The sequence below is a fragment of the Macaca nemestrina genome, chromosome 19, assembly GCF_043159975.1.
Source record: "Macaca nemestrina isolate mMacNem1 chromosome 19, mMacNem.hap1, whole genome shotgun sequence".
Taxonomy (NCBI): Eukaryota; Metazoa; Chordata; class Mammalia; order Primates; family Cercopithecidae; genus Macaca; species Macaca nemestrina.
In genome coordinates, this window is record NC_092143.1 from 11,242,996 (window position 1) to 11,256,471 (window position 13,476).

The following is a 13,476-nucleotide window of genomic DNA, read 5'->3' on the forward strand; positions in this document are numbered from 1 at the left end:
GGCCAGGTTGGTCTCGAACTCCTGGCCTCAAGTGATCCATCCACCTCAACCTCCCAAAGTGCTGGGATTACAGGTGATGCAGACCCACCCTCAATCTGGGTGAGCACCATCTAATCAGCTGCCAGTATTAAAGCAGGATTAAAGCAGGCAGAGGAGCATGGAAAGACTAGACTGGCTGAGTCTTCTGGCCTCCATCTTTCTCCCATGCTGAATGCTTCCTGCCTTTGAAAGCTTTTGGACTCCTGGACCTACACCAGTGGTTTGCCAGGGGCTCTAGGGCCCTTTGGCCACAGACTGAAGGCTGAACTGTTGGCTTCCCTACTTTGGGGGTTTTGGGACTCAGACTGGCTTCCTTGCTCCTCAGCTTGCAGACGGCCTATTGTGGGACTTCACCTTGTAATGGTGTGAGTCAATACTCCCTTTCATACACATCTATCCTATTAATCTCCTGTCACTCTAGAGAACCCTAATACTATATATATATATGTTTGTGTGTGTGTGTGTGTGTGTGTAGATGTATGTATATATATAGACACATATGTGTGTCTATATATGTGTATATATGTGTGTCTATATGTAATTATGTATATAATATAGATATATGCATATAGTTAGATTGAGAATTTAGCTCCAGGCTTGCATATGCAAGCTTGTTTCTATCCATATCAGAGTATAAAACAAAATACTCTCATTAAATTAAAAAAAATCAAACCTCATACTATGGCAAACACTGATATGGAGGTTAGGAGCTGGAGTAATCACCAAGATGGAAAATCACCCTCATTGCCAAATGAAACCCTGGGAATACAAAGTAGAAATAAGCCCCAAATGACTCAACAGCTCAGAATACAGAAGCCCACAGAAAAATCAATCTGACAGAAAAGCTAGCTCAAAAACAAAGTTTCAAACCCTAAGAAGTAATGATTCAATGTGAGAAGGAGTAAACAAACACAGTAGAAAAATTAGGATTCAAAGAGCTTAAGCTACAGCAATGTGAAAATGCCAAAAAACCACATATTATTAAATGATAAACAAATTATAAATTATAATTAATAGGAAACTGTGAGAACATAAAGGACAGATTTGGGGTAAAAAGTAGAACTTTCTAAAAAGCTACATAAAGTTCTAGAAATTAAAAAGACAATGGATGAATGAAATAGATATTATTGAGGAATAAATAAATATATAAAAGATCAAAATTAAATAACATGAAATGCAGAAAAATGTTCTGAAAAAAATCGTAATGAGATAGAAGGATTAACAGACATACACTGAAATCTGGAATTCCATATCAAGCTGTCTACTTGACATGTGTACATTTTACATGTATATTTTATAACTCCATAAAGGCCAGCCCTAAAGTCAATTGCAGTCAATACTTTCACTGATACTCCTTTCGTTGCCAGAACTCAGGCACATGGTTACCAGTAAATAAAGGGTGGCTGGGAAATTCACTTTACCTATGTAGAGTCATCCAAGTAAGATGAGGAAGTAGATACAATATGTACTTGTCAATTCTCTGCCAAACAACCAAATTAGAATTGTAAGTATATAGAAAATTTGAATGAAAAAAATGTATCTACTATAAAATGTATGTGTGGGTGTTTTAGTCCATTTTCACACTTCTATAAAGAACTTCCCAAGACTGGATAATTTATGAAGAAAAGAGGTTTAGTTGACTCACAATTCAGCATGGATGGGGAGGCCTAAGGAACCTTACAATCATGGTGGAAGGCAGAGGGGAAGCAAGGCACCTTCTTCACATGGTAGCAGGAAGTGGAAGTGATGAAGGAAGGGGGAGGAGCCACTTCTAAAACCAACAGATCTTGTGACAACTCACTATCACAAGAACAGGATGAGGGAAACCACCCCCATAATTCAATTAGCTCCATCTCCTCTCTCCTTTGACACATGGGGACTATGGAGATTACAATTCAAGATGAGATTTGGGTGGGGACACAAAGCCTACCCATATCATTCTTCCCCTGGCCCCTCCCAAATCTCACATTTTTTTCAAATTTCAAAACCAATCATGCCTTCCCAACCTTCCCCCAAATTCTTAAGTAATTCCAGCATTAACCCAAAAGTTCAAGTCCAAAGTCTCATCTGAAATAAAGCAAGTCCTTTCTGCCTATGAGCCTGTAAAATCAAAAGCAATTTAGTAACTTCCTAGATACAATGGGGGTAAAGGTATTGGGTAAATATACCTGTTCCAAATGGAAGAAATGGGCAAAAAACAAAGGGTGACAGGCCCCATGCAAGTCCAAAATCCAGTGGTGCAGTTATTAAATCTTGCATTAGTCAGGCTTCTCCAAAGGTACAGAACTAATAGGATAGATGAAAATATGAAGCAGAGTTTATTAAGGAGTATTGACTCACATGATCACAAGGTAAAGTCCCCCAATAGGCCTTCTGCCAAATGAAAAGCCAGGAAACCAGTCCAAGTCCCAAAACCTCAAAGGTAAAGAAGTAGAAAGTGCAGCCTTCAGTCTGTGGCCAAAGGCCCAAGAGTCCCTGGGAAACCACTGGTGTAGGTCTAAGAGTCCAAAAGATTTTTAGGGCAGGAAGCATCCAGCATGGGAGAAAGATGGAGGCCAGAAGACTCAGCCAGTCAGGTCCTTCCATGTTCCTCTGCCTGCTTTTATTCTAGCTGCTCTCTTAGATGATCAGACGATGCCCACCCCGATTGTGGGTGGGTCTACCTCTCCCAGTCCACTGACTCAAATGTTAATCTCCTTTGGCAACACCCTTACAGACACATGCAGTAACAATACTTTGCATGTTTCAATCTAATCAAGTTGACACTTGATATTAACCATCACAAATCTTAAAGCTCCTAAATAATCAACTTTGACTCCATGTCTCACATCCAGGTCACGTGGATGCAAGGAGTGAGCTCCCACAATCTTGGGCAGCTCCAACCCCTGTGGCTTTGCAGGGTACCAGCCCCACTGTGGCTGCTTTCATAGGCTGGCATTGAGTGCCTATGACTTTTCCAAGCACATAGTTCAAGCTGTCAGTGGATCTACCATTCTGGGGTCTGGAGGATGGTGGCCCTCTTCTCACAGCTCCACTAGGGAGTGCCCCAGTGGGGACTCTGTGTGGGGGCTCTTGCCCCACATTTTTCTTCTGCACTGCCCTGGCAGATGTTCTACATGAGGACTTCATCCCTGCAGCAAACTTCTGCCTGGACATCCAGGCATTTCCATACATCCTCTGAAATTTAGTTGAAGGTTCCCAAACCTCAATTCTTGACTTCTGTGCACCTACAGGCCAAACACCATGTGGAAGCTGATGAGCCTTGGGGCTTGTACCCTCTCAAGCAATGGCCTGAGCTGTATGTTGGCCCCTTTTAGCTACAGCTGGGATGCTGGGCACCAAATCCCAAGACTGCCCAAAGCATCAAGCCTCTGGGCTTGTCCCAGGACATGTTTTTTCCTCCTAGGTCGACCTGTGATGGGAGGGGCTGCTTTGAAGTTCTCTGACGTGCCTTGGAGACATTTTCCCCATTGTTTTGGCAATTAACATTTGGCTCCTTGTTACTTACGAAATTTCTGTGGCAGGCTTGAATTTCTCTGCAGAAAATGGGTTTTCTTTTCTATAGCATTGTAAGGCTGCAAATTTCCCAAATTTTTACGCTCTGCTTCCCTTTTAAACATAAGTTCCAACTTCAGATGATCTCTCTCAAGTTCAAAGTTCCAGAGATCTTTAGGGCAGGGGCAAAATGCTGCCAGTCCCCTTGTTAAAGCATAGCAAAAGTCATCTTTATTCCAGTTCCCAACAAGTTCCTCATCTCCATCTGAGACCACCTCAGCCTGAGCTTCATTGTCCATAAAGGTATTAGCATTTTGGTCAAAACCATTCAACAAGTCTCTAGGGAGTTCTAAACTTTCCCACATTTTCCTGTCTTCTTCTAAGCCCTCCAAACTGTTCCAACTTCTGCTTGTTACCCAGTTCCAACATTGCTTCCATATTTTCAGGTATCTTTATAGCAGCACTCCACTGACTGCAGTAGCAATTTATGTATCAGTGTGTTTTCACACTGCTATAAAGAACTGCCGGAGACTGAGTAATTTACAAAGGAAAGAGTTGTAATTGGCTCACAGTTCAGCATGGCTTGGGAGGCCTCAGGAAACTTACAATCACGTCAGAAGATGAAGGGGATGCAAAGCACTTTCTTCACAAGGCAGCAGGAAGGAAGAAGGGGGAAGAGGAGAGCCCCTTATAAAACTATCAGAGCCTGTGAGAGCTCTCTCATTATCATGAGAACCACAGAGGCGAAAACACGCCCATGATTTAATTACCTTCACCTGGTCTCTCCTTTACATGGGGTTGGGGTGGGAGGAGGGTTTGGGGAGAGGGGAGGATTATAGGGATCATGGGGATTACAATTCAAGGTGAGATTAGGACCCAAAGCCTAACAATTTCAATGGGTATGAGTGTGTGTCCCTATACCCCCAACCCTGACAAAACTAATGAAAAGGGAACATACTCCCTTTTCAAGAGACCATGCAATGACTATACCAACATGCAATGAATATTTACAAATATACAATGAATATTTACAAACTTCACTGTATACTTCACAAAAGAAGCCTCAACAATTTCCAACAAATTTCCATTTCAACAAATTCAAGAAATTATTGATAACTTTTGTAGTCACCAAAGCAATTAAAGTAGAATTCAAATTAAAAGAAAAAAGTTTTTAAGATTCTTTGGAAATTTATATGAGTTAAATAAAACAATTAAAAATTACAAATGAATGTCCTACACATACATTGTGTAGGATTCAGCCATACCAGTGGCTAGAGGCTGATTTAAATACATTAAGTAAAATATAGATTCAAAATAAATGAGTTCAACTAGAAGTCATAAATAGGTCTTGATATTTATATACATATAAAATATCTATAAAGTTTCATTTAAACAGATACCAAGCACAGTGTAGGTGTACGCTATGGGAAGGTAAGTTGGTGCAAACAATTGGGAGAACAAACTAGTGCTACCCATCAAATCTGAAGTGGTTCTTACACAGCAGTTCTATTTACTTGAAATAGAACCTGGAGAAATTTACTACATACTTTACAATGATTTTTATATGGCATAGTTTGTAACTGAGTATATATGGACATCCATCAATGGGTAATTGATAAATAAACCTACAGTGGTTCCTATAACATTTAAGATTAATTAGACTTTCATTTATCAATATACATACATCTGTAAAATATTTTTAGTGTAAAAAGCAAACTGCAGAATTATATAGGATAAAATTGGTCATTTAAATTTTACATAAATGAAATATTGTTTTGAGTACACTAATATGTAGTAAAAGATCAAAACTATACACCGAAAGAACATTCACCACTGTGCATCTTCATTGTAGGAAAAGAGGGAAGAAATAGAAGGCAGGCATTTTGCTATAACTGTATGTGTCCTTCTTAAAAACCATCTAAAGAATATGTGACAATCTGTCATGAGCCAACTAATGCCTTCACTGTGTTTGATAGTTAGCAGGGTCCCTTGGATGCGGGTCACCAGCACTTGGAGGAGGCCAGGCCAGGGCTCTGCTTCATCGAGGGCGCAGCTGCAGGAAAACTGTACGAGGCTATGAGCTGGATCCCAAAAGGCGGAGGCTGCAGTCAAACTCCCATCTAAAGGGGGAAGGGAGGGCCGTGACCTCCGTGAACCTGAGTAAGCTAGAGGGTGGCATGGCTTACAGCATGGGCAACTGCCACTATAAGTGCCAGCTTAGACTTTGTTGTGGCACCGGATGTGGGCCTGAAAGCTTTTGAGCAGCAGCTGCAGGCTGGTGCCAGACAGCTGGAGAGGGGGTCACATTTGAGTTTGCTCAGAAGTGGACGCAGCCCTGAGTGACACCTACTAATGACTCAGATGGGCAGCTTTTAGCCAGGTCTGCAAGGACATGAACCTCACCCTGGCTGCCACTGACAGCGGTAGGGATCCTGGCTCTAGGCTTCTCACTCATGAGCCACACACCTGTGCTACTGCATGACCATGACGAGTGGCTACATGAGGCTGCCTTCCTCCTGGGCTGGCATATATTCACACCTGCTGCCTGCCCGGGCCAGCATGCCTACCCTGCCTGGAGAGAGTGGAGCCCCAGAACTCCCCAATCCCTGCCCCTGGAGCTTCCATTCCAACTAGTGCCAAGGACTTCTTCTTCCCCCTTCCAAATAACGAAGTTTGTGTTTGGGCAGGGGGAACTAAAGAAGGTAGTTCTAGTTACAACCCAGGTTCAAAATATCCGAATAGGCTCCCTCTCCAGATATTCTGCTCTACTGATGTGGAAGGTGACACTTGGATCATTGTTCATTAAAAATCTTCCGAGTGATTCGATCACTGCAGCAAAGGTGAAGAAACACTAAGTCCAAGTGAACAGAAATGGAGGAGGCAGCAATGGCCATGTGGGGTTCAGCCAGAGGCTACTGAGATCATCTAAGAGATGACTCTCACCTTACCCACCCTGAACTCAATGTCAACGCATTTCCTATTCCAATTGGCATAAAGATGGTGGCTGATAAACACTCATCACCTGTATGGATGAAACAATGAATGAGCATAATCAAAGTACTCAGATCCTTATTCTACATAATGGAGTCCAAATGAAAGGTCCAAATTCCCTTGCCAAGCAATTGTTTAGATTACTTAAATGTCCCTATGCAGTGATTGTCAGTTATTTCCTTTGAGTCAGAGAACCAAATGAAAGGGAAAAGAAAAAGGATAAAAAAATAAAGATACAATAACTGGCAAAAATAAGGTCACTAGATAAATGTTTAAGTGAACCTGGAAACATTGAAGGAAAAAATTACCGAGCCTAATAAGCCAGATCATATTTATTTTTACATCATATTTATGTATGTCATTATATTTATGTTATCCTGAGGGTATCTCATATATGTCATGTGCATATATAGGTTAGTTCTTACGATATAGGCTAAATAATGTGAGTTTAGACTTGTTTTCTGATAATAGCATATATTAATCATCAATTAAATCTATAAATAATAAAGTTCTATAACAGTAGGAAATACATTTTCATCTACTATATAATATATCCTGACTCAGTGTGATATTTAAAGACTTCTAAAGAATTGCAAATATGATTATTAATCCTATAGCTAAATCACAAGTATAGCAAGTATAATTTAGCATTCATGCAGCATTTTGCATCTCTAGAGAGCTTGCAATTATTAAGTTAAAGCATTAATGGTTAGTCACCAAAATTTTAGGTGGAATCACAAGTTCTTTTTCTATTTTACAAGCCCCCATGGGGTAGAGAAAGTGAGATAAGTGACTCATGCTCAGTGGGAAATGCATTACTCCCACACAGTTTTTCTTCAAGCCATGAACACTTAGCCAACTAGTGCTTTATAACTAAAGTCTCCAGCATTCTCTCTACCCACACTTAGTGCCCTGTAATTGCACACGTTACAAATGTTCGGGGAAAATACTTTTTGTTGCTGTTGAAAATGCTTAATTTTATTTGATAAATCAGCCTTTTACAAGTTCCCCAGGCAACCCCTTGTATATGAAAGTGTTTCTGTATAGAGTAAACTCTCCTGATAGACAAAGCTGTTGGTTTTGTTCATAATTCTATAGAAATAAAGAAAATAAATGGACATGTATATTGAGTTTTACAGACCCAAAGTCCAAACAATTCCGATTTGTATTTATTTAAGGGGGGAAAAAAAGTGGAAGGGCCAATATAGGTGACAACAGGGAAGTGGTCAGAAAGACAAATAAAAGTAAAACCATGTTAACGTTCATAAAAATTAATAGGAAGTAACTCAGATTCCAAGATTAAGAAATACAAAGGAAAATTAACAGAGATGGAATACAGTAACCCAGAAAATGAATATATAATACAAATATTGATAGAGGAATGGCAAGAAAAGACATTCTCACACATTTCATGTGAATTGTCGTGACTTTTTCAGAGAGAAGATAATTTACCAGAGTATATTAACAGGTCTTAAATTTTCCCTGTTTCATAACTAGAAAACTGTTCTAAGTACCAATATACATATAAAAGATTTATGTTCATAATTACTCAACATTACTTCTAATAACAAATATAGGAAATAATCTATATGATTGGGGTCTAACTGAATAAATTATAATTCTTAAAGTGAAAAATTATAAAGCTTTAACATCTGTGGAAATTTTGATAACAAAAACATTGAGGGTATATAATGGGGAATAAAAAGGCAAAATGCACAAATTGTATGTTTATAATGATTCTGATTATTTACATATACCTTGTATATATACACACACACACAAGAACGTGATATACAAGATACCCAAGATAAACAAAAAATAAGGCTTTCCATTTTGTCCAGCTTTACCTAGGCTCTAAGACCAAAAAGAATGGATTCTTGGTCTTCTCACCTCCCTAAACAAGAAGTCACCATAAACAGATAAAGTGATGACCAGAGAAAATTAAAGGCTGGATCCTGTATCTCTTTAGTGCTCCCATCTCCAAGATGAATAATGGGAAGATTCACAAGGAGATGCTGGAAAGGCCTGTTGTTTGACTCCTCCATGCTTCCCCTGAAAATAGGGTAGGGTTACTGGCCTCCACATGTAGTCAAATCTAAGGGGCTGCAGAGAACTTCCTGAAGATATTAACACGTGCCACCAGGAGTTTGGGGGACAGCGTGGTGCCTCAGTGACACTGGAAAAAGGAAAAGTAACCTGTTCCTATGGAGCAAAGAGATGATGCTTCATTGATAATTGCCTGTAATTTCAGAATTTTTTGGAACACGAATGTTATGAGTGTGTGTGGGATGATCCATGAGTAGGTCCCTATAGAGAGGAGCTGGACATGCATCATTAAAAACTACAACAACAAAATAATGAACTCCACTCAAAAGGACCAGCTGGATGGATGAAGTGCTATCAACAGAAGAATTTTATATGGAAGGGACTGTGGGAGGGATTGGAGCTGATACAGGAGCAGTCAGTGGCTAATCTGAAGAGACAACTGAAGAGACAAACAAATGGGAGAGAGAGACAGTGCCTGTACCTCTAATGACCAGTAGAGCACCCACAACTGAAACAACAGCACCAGTCCACAAGACTCATTCTTCTGCTTTCCTCTCTTCCAGCTCTGAAAACGTATGAGTGCGGCAATCTCACAGGCAAGAGAGACAATGTGGTTGCCTGGTGTGGGAACAAGTGCAGATGCACACAGCCCTTCCTCCCTGCAGGACCCCTGTCTGAGGCTGAAGAGGGATGGAATCTGATAATTGATGGGATGGGATGTCCTAACCATTGGCATACTGGACCATTGTTAACATCCAATAATGTTGAAGTTCTATGCTATTCCTAGGTTTTAATCATGAATGAAAGAAAAAGAACTTGTTCAAGGTAGCAGTATGAAAAAGATATCACAGCTTCTCTTCCCATTTGCAACATGTCCAATGTACTAAACATTCCAAGAGGTAGACAGTTTTATTCCTATGAGTTTTAGAATTTAGGTAATTTTTATTTTACTTGGTATGTTAATCCTCATTTTCACAGTATTATAAGAAAGCAAGAAATCCAATATATTTTTTGTCGAATGGTGCCCGTCTTTCAAAGGGAGCCAATATGTTAAATGACCCCAAAATGTAGAGAAGAATAAAAACTGAAATATTTAGGTTGTATCTGACACATAGGCATTCATTAGTGAATTGTGAGAGAATACTTGCAGAGTAACAAAATAGGATGGAATATGGATTTCCAATAACTAAATAGTGCTAAACAGTAAAACAGAATAATTAGGAGGCACAGTATATAGAGTTAGGAACAGATATGAGAGGAGGTAACAGCAAAAACAGCCTGACCAAGGAGAAATAAATGAATCAAAATGCAAGGTTTGAGGACATAACTCGATGAAGAATTAACAAAGGTCCTCATAGCATAAAAGTTGTCCATGCAATACACACCTACGTTGTGACGTTAGTTATATTTGATAAATATTCACCAAAAACATCCTAACACTTGCCACTCAAGTCCAAACCAACCTGATTTCAATCTTTCCCAAACTATCTCCATACTCTACACAATATAATGGTACAATGATTCTTGCACATCAATAATGCTGAAATATGTTAGTGAGTAGTGAGTTGTGGCATTTAACCTCAAAATATATTTGAATGACATAATCATGAAGTTTTTACTTTCTTTTTTTGTTTTGTTTTTTAGAGACGGAGTCTGGCTCTATCACCCAGGCTGGAGTGCAGTGGTGCAATCTAGGCTCACTGCAAGCTCAGCCTCCTGGGTTCATGCCATTCTCCTGTCTCAGCCTCACAAGTAGCTGGGACTATGGGTACCCAACACCACGCCCGGCTAATTTTTGTATTTTTAGTAGAGACAGGGTTTCACCGTGTTAGCCAGGATAGTCTCGATCTCCTGACCTCGTGATCCGTCCGCCTCGCCCTCCCAAAGTGCTGGGATTACAGGCATGTGCCACCACGCCCGGCTGAAGTTTTTACTTTCAACCATATCGATTCCAGTACTATCTTTTTTCAGGTATCATATTTCCGAGTTTATTCCTGTTGACACAGAGTAATTCTTTTATTCTTTTTATTTTTTTTTTGTAATTTCGACACTTATTTTAGATTCAGTGGGTACATGTGTAGTTTTGTTACATGGAAATATTGCATAATGCTGAAGTTTGGGGTCTGGATACCACCACTGAGGTAGTGAGAATAGTACTCAACAGGTCCTTGTTCAACCCATACCTCCCACCCTCCCCACTCTAGTAGTCTACAGTGTCTATTGTTCCAATCTTTGTGTCCAGATGTGCCCAATGTTTATCTCTCACTTATAAGTGATATCATGCAATATTTGGCTGTCCATTCCTGTGTTACTTTGCTTAGGGTGATTGCCTCCAGCTACATCAATGTTGCTACACAAAACATTTTTTGTGGCTGCATAGTATTTCATGATGTATATGTACCACATTTTTTTCTAATCCACTGTTGATGGGCACCTTGGTTGATTCTATGTCTTTGCTCTTGTGAATAATGCTGCAATGAACATATGCATGCCTGTGTCTTTACCATAGAATCGTTTATATTCTCTCAGGTATATACCCATTAATGGGATTACTGTGTGGAATGGTAGTTTTGCTTCTAAGTTCTTTGAGGAGTCTCCAAACTACTTTCCACAGTGGCTGAAGTAATTTACATTCCTGCCAACAGTTTATAAGCACTCCCTTTTTTCTGCAGCCTCAACAGCAGGTTATTATTTGACTTTTTAGTAATAGCCATTCTGACTGGTTTGATGATATCTCATTGTGGTTTTGATTTGCATTTCTCTGATGATTAGTGATTAGGAACATTTTTTCATGTTTGTTGGCCATTTGCTTTCTTTTCAGAAGTGTCTGTTCATGTATTTTGCCCACTTTTTGATGGAATTATTATTATTATTTTTTACTTATTAAGTTCTTTGTAAATTCTGTATGTTAGAACTTTGTCAGATGCATAGTTTGTATTTTCTCCCATTCTGTAGATGGTCTATTTACTCTGTTGGTAGTTTCTGTTGCTGTGCAGAAGATCTTTAGTTTAATTAGGTCCCACTGTCAATTTTTGTTTTTGTTGCATTTGCTTTTGGGGACTTAAAAATCCTGCCAAGGTGGATGCTGAGAAAGGTGTTTCCTAGGTTTCTTTCTAGGAATTTCATAGTTTGGGGTCTTACGTTTAAATGTTTAATAAATTTTGGGTGAACTTTTGTATAGGGGTCCAATTTCATTCTTTTCATATGGCTAGCCAGTTATCCAAGCACCATTTATTGAATAGGGAGTCTTTTCCCCACTGCTTGTTTCAGTCAGCTCTGTTTAAGATCAGATGGTGTAGGTGTATAGCTTTATTTATGGATTATACAACCTTCTCCGTTGGTCAATGTATCTGCTTTCTAACCAGTACCATGCTGCTTTGGTTACTGTAGCCTTATAGTATAGTTTGAAGTCTACTAGTGTGCTGCCTTCAGCTTTGTTCTTTTCACTTAGGGTTGCCTTGGCTCTTTAGGCTCTTTCTTGGTTCTATAGGAATTTCAGAATAGACTTTTCCAATTCTGTGGAAAATGACATTGATAGTTTGACATAAATAACTGTGAAACTGTAAATTGCTTTGTGCAGTATGGTCATTTTAATGATATTGATTCTTCCAATCCATGAGCATGGGATGTTTTTCCATTCATTTGTATCATTTCTGATTTCTTTCTGCAGTGTTTTGTACTTCCCCTCATAGAGATCTTTCCCCTCCTTCATGTCTTCATAAATATTTCAGTTTTGGGATGGGGCTACTGTAAACAGGATTGTGCTCTTGATTTGGCTGTCAGCTTGAATGTGTATAGAAATGCCACTGACTTTCGTATGTTGATTTTGTATCCTGAAACTTTTTTTTTTTTTTTTTCAGTTCTGGGAGTCTTTTGGTGGTATCTTTAGGGTTTTCTGGATATAGAATCATATCATCAGTGAAGATAGATAATTTTATTTCTTTTCCTGTTTGGATGGGGCATGAAACAAGGCATCTTGTTTCAGTTCTCAAGGGGAATGGTTTCAGCTTTTGTCCATTCAGTATGGTGTTGGCAGTGGTTTTTTCATAGACGGATCTTATTACTTTGAAGTATGCTCCTTCAACCTATTCTGTTGAGGGTTTTTATCATGAAGGGATGTTGGATTCTATCAAAAGCTTTTCCTGCATCAATTGAGATGATCGTATGGTGTTTGCTCTTAATTCTTTTTATGTGGTAAATCACATTTACTGATTTGCATGTGTTGAACCAGATTTGCATCCCAGGAATAAAGTCTACTTAATCATTTTGTATTAACTTTTTGACGTGCTGCTGGATTCAGTTTCGCTGATGATTTTCATGTCGATGTTCACCAGGGGTTTTGACCTGAAGTTTTCTTTTACATGGTATCTCTACCAGATTTTGGTATCAGGCTGATGCTGCCATCATAGAATAAATTAGAAAGGAGCCCATCCTTCTTGATTTTTGGGAATAGTGTCAGTAGGATTGGTACCAGTTTTTTAAAACTTTCTTGGTTTTGGAGATAAATAATATGTTCACGTTAAACATGAAACACATCACATGCCATCTACTATTTTAGTTTTTCACTTATCACTTGAGTAATATTTTATACTTTTCTCATGGCCTTTGCCATGCTCCACCACACTAGTGATTAGAATTCCATCTTAATTCCTGTGCTGATGGGCCACCTGCTTATTTGCTCTCAGATCTATTCCTTCCCCTTCTCCACTCTGTTTCATTGCAGAGAAATCTATTTCCCAGGGCCTCTTGCTAGTAACTTCCTGGTAGATTCAGTCAATGGAAGATGCTGGCAGAAGACTGGTGGGCGGAACTGGAGGGAACCCAGAGCATTTCTCCTCTGATGTCTAGAGATGCATCTCTTACTGCTGTTGCCTGTCCACTGTGGCTCAAAGTCCTTTCTGGTAG

General features: G+C 39.4%; 1 protein-coding gene and 1 pseudogene across 7 annotated transcripts in view; one reads left to right on the top strand and one right to left on the bottom strand.

Annotated features, from left to right (window-relative positions):
- Positions 1–13,476, bottom strand: part of LOC105476956 (coiled-coil domain containing 102B) — a 300,439-nt gene that overhangs the window by 92,328 nt on the left and 194,635 nt on the right. The gene's annotated exons all lie outside the window — the stretch shown is intronic.
- On the top strand, positions 4,379–6,168 carry LOC105477111 (aminoacylase-1 pseudogene; annotated as a pseudogene).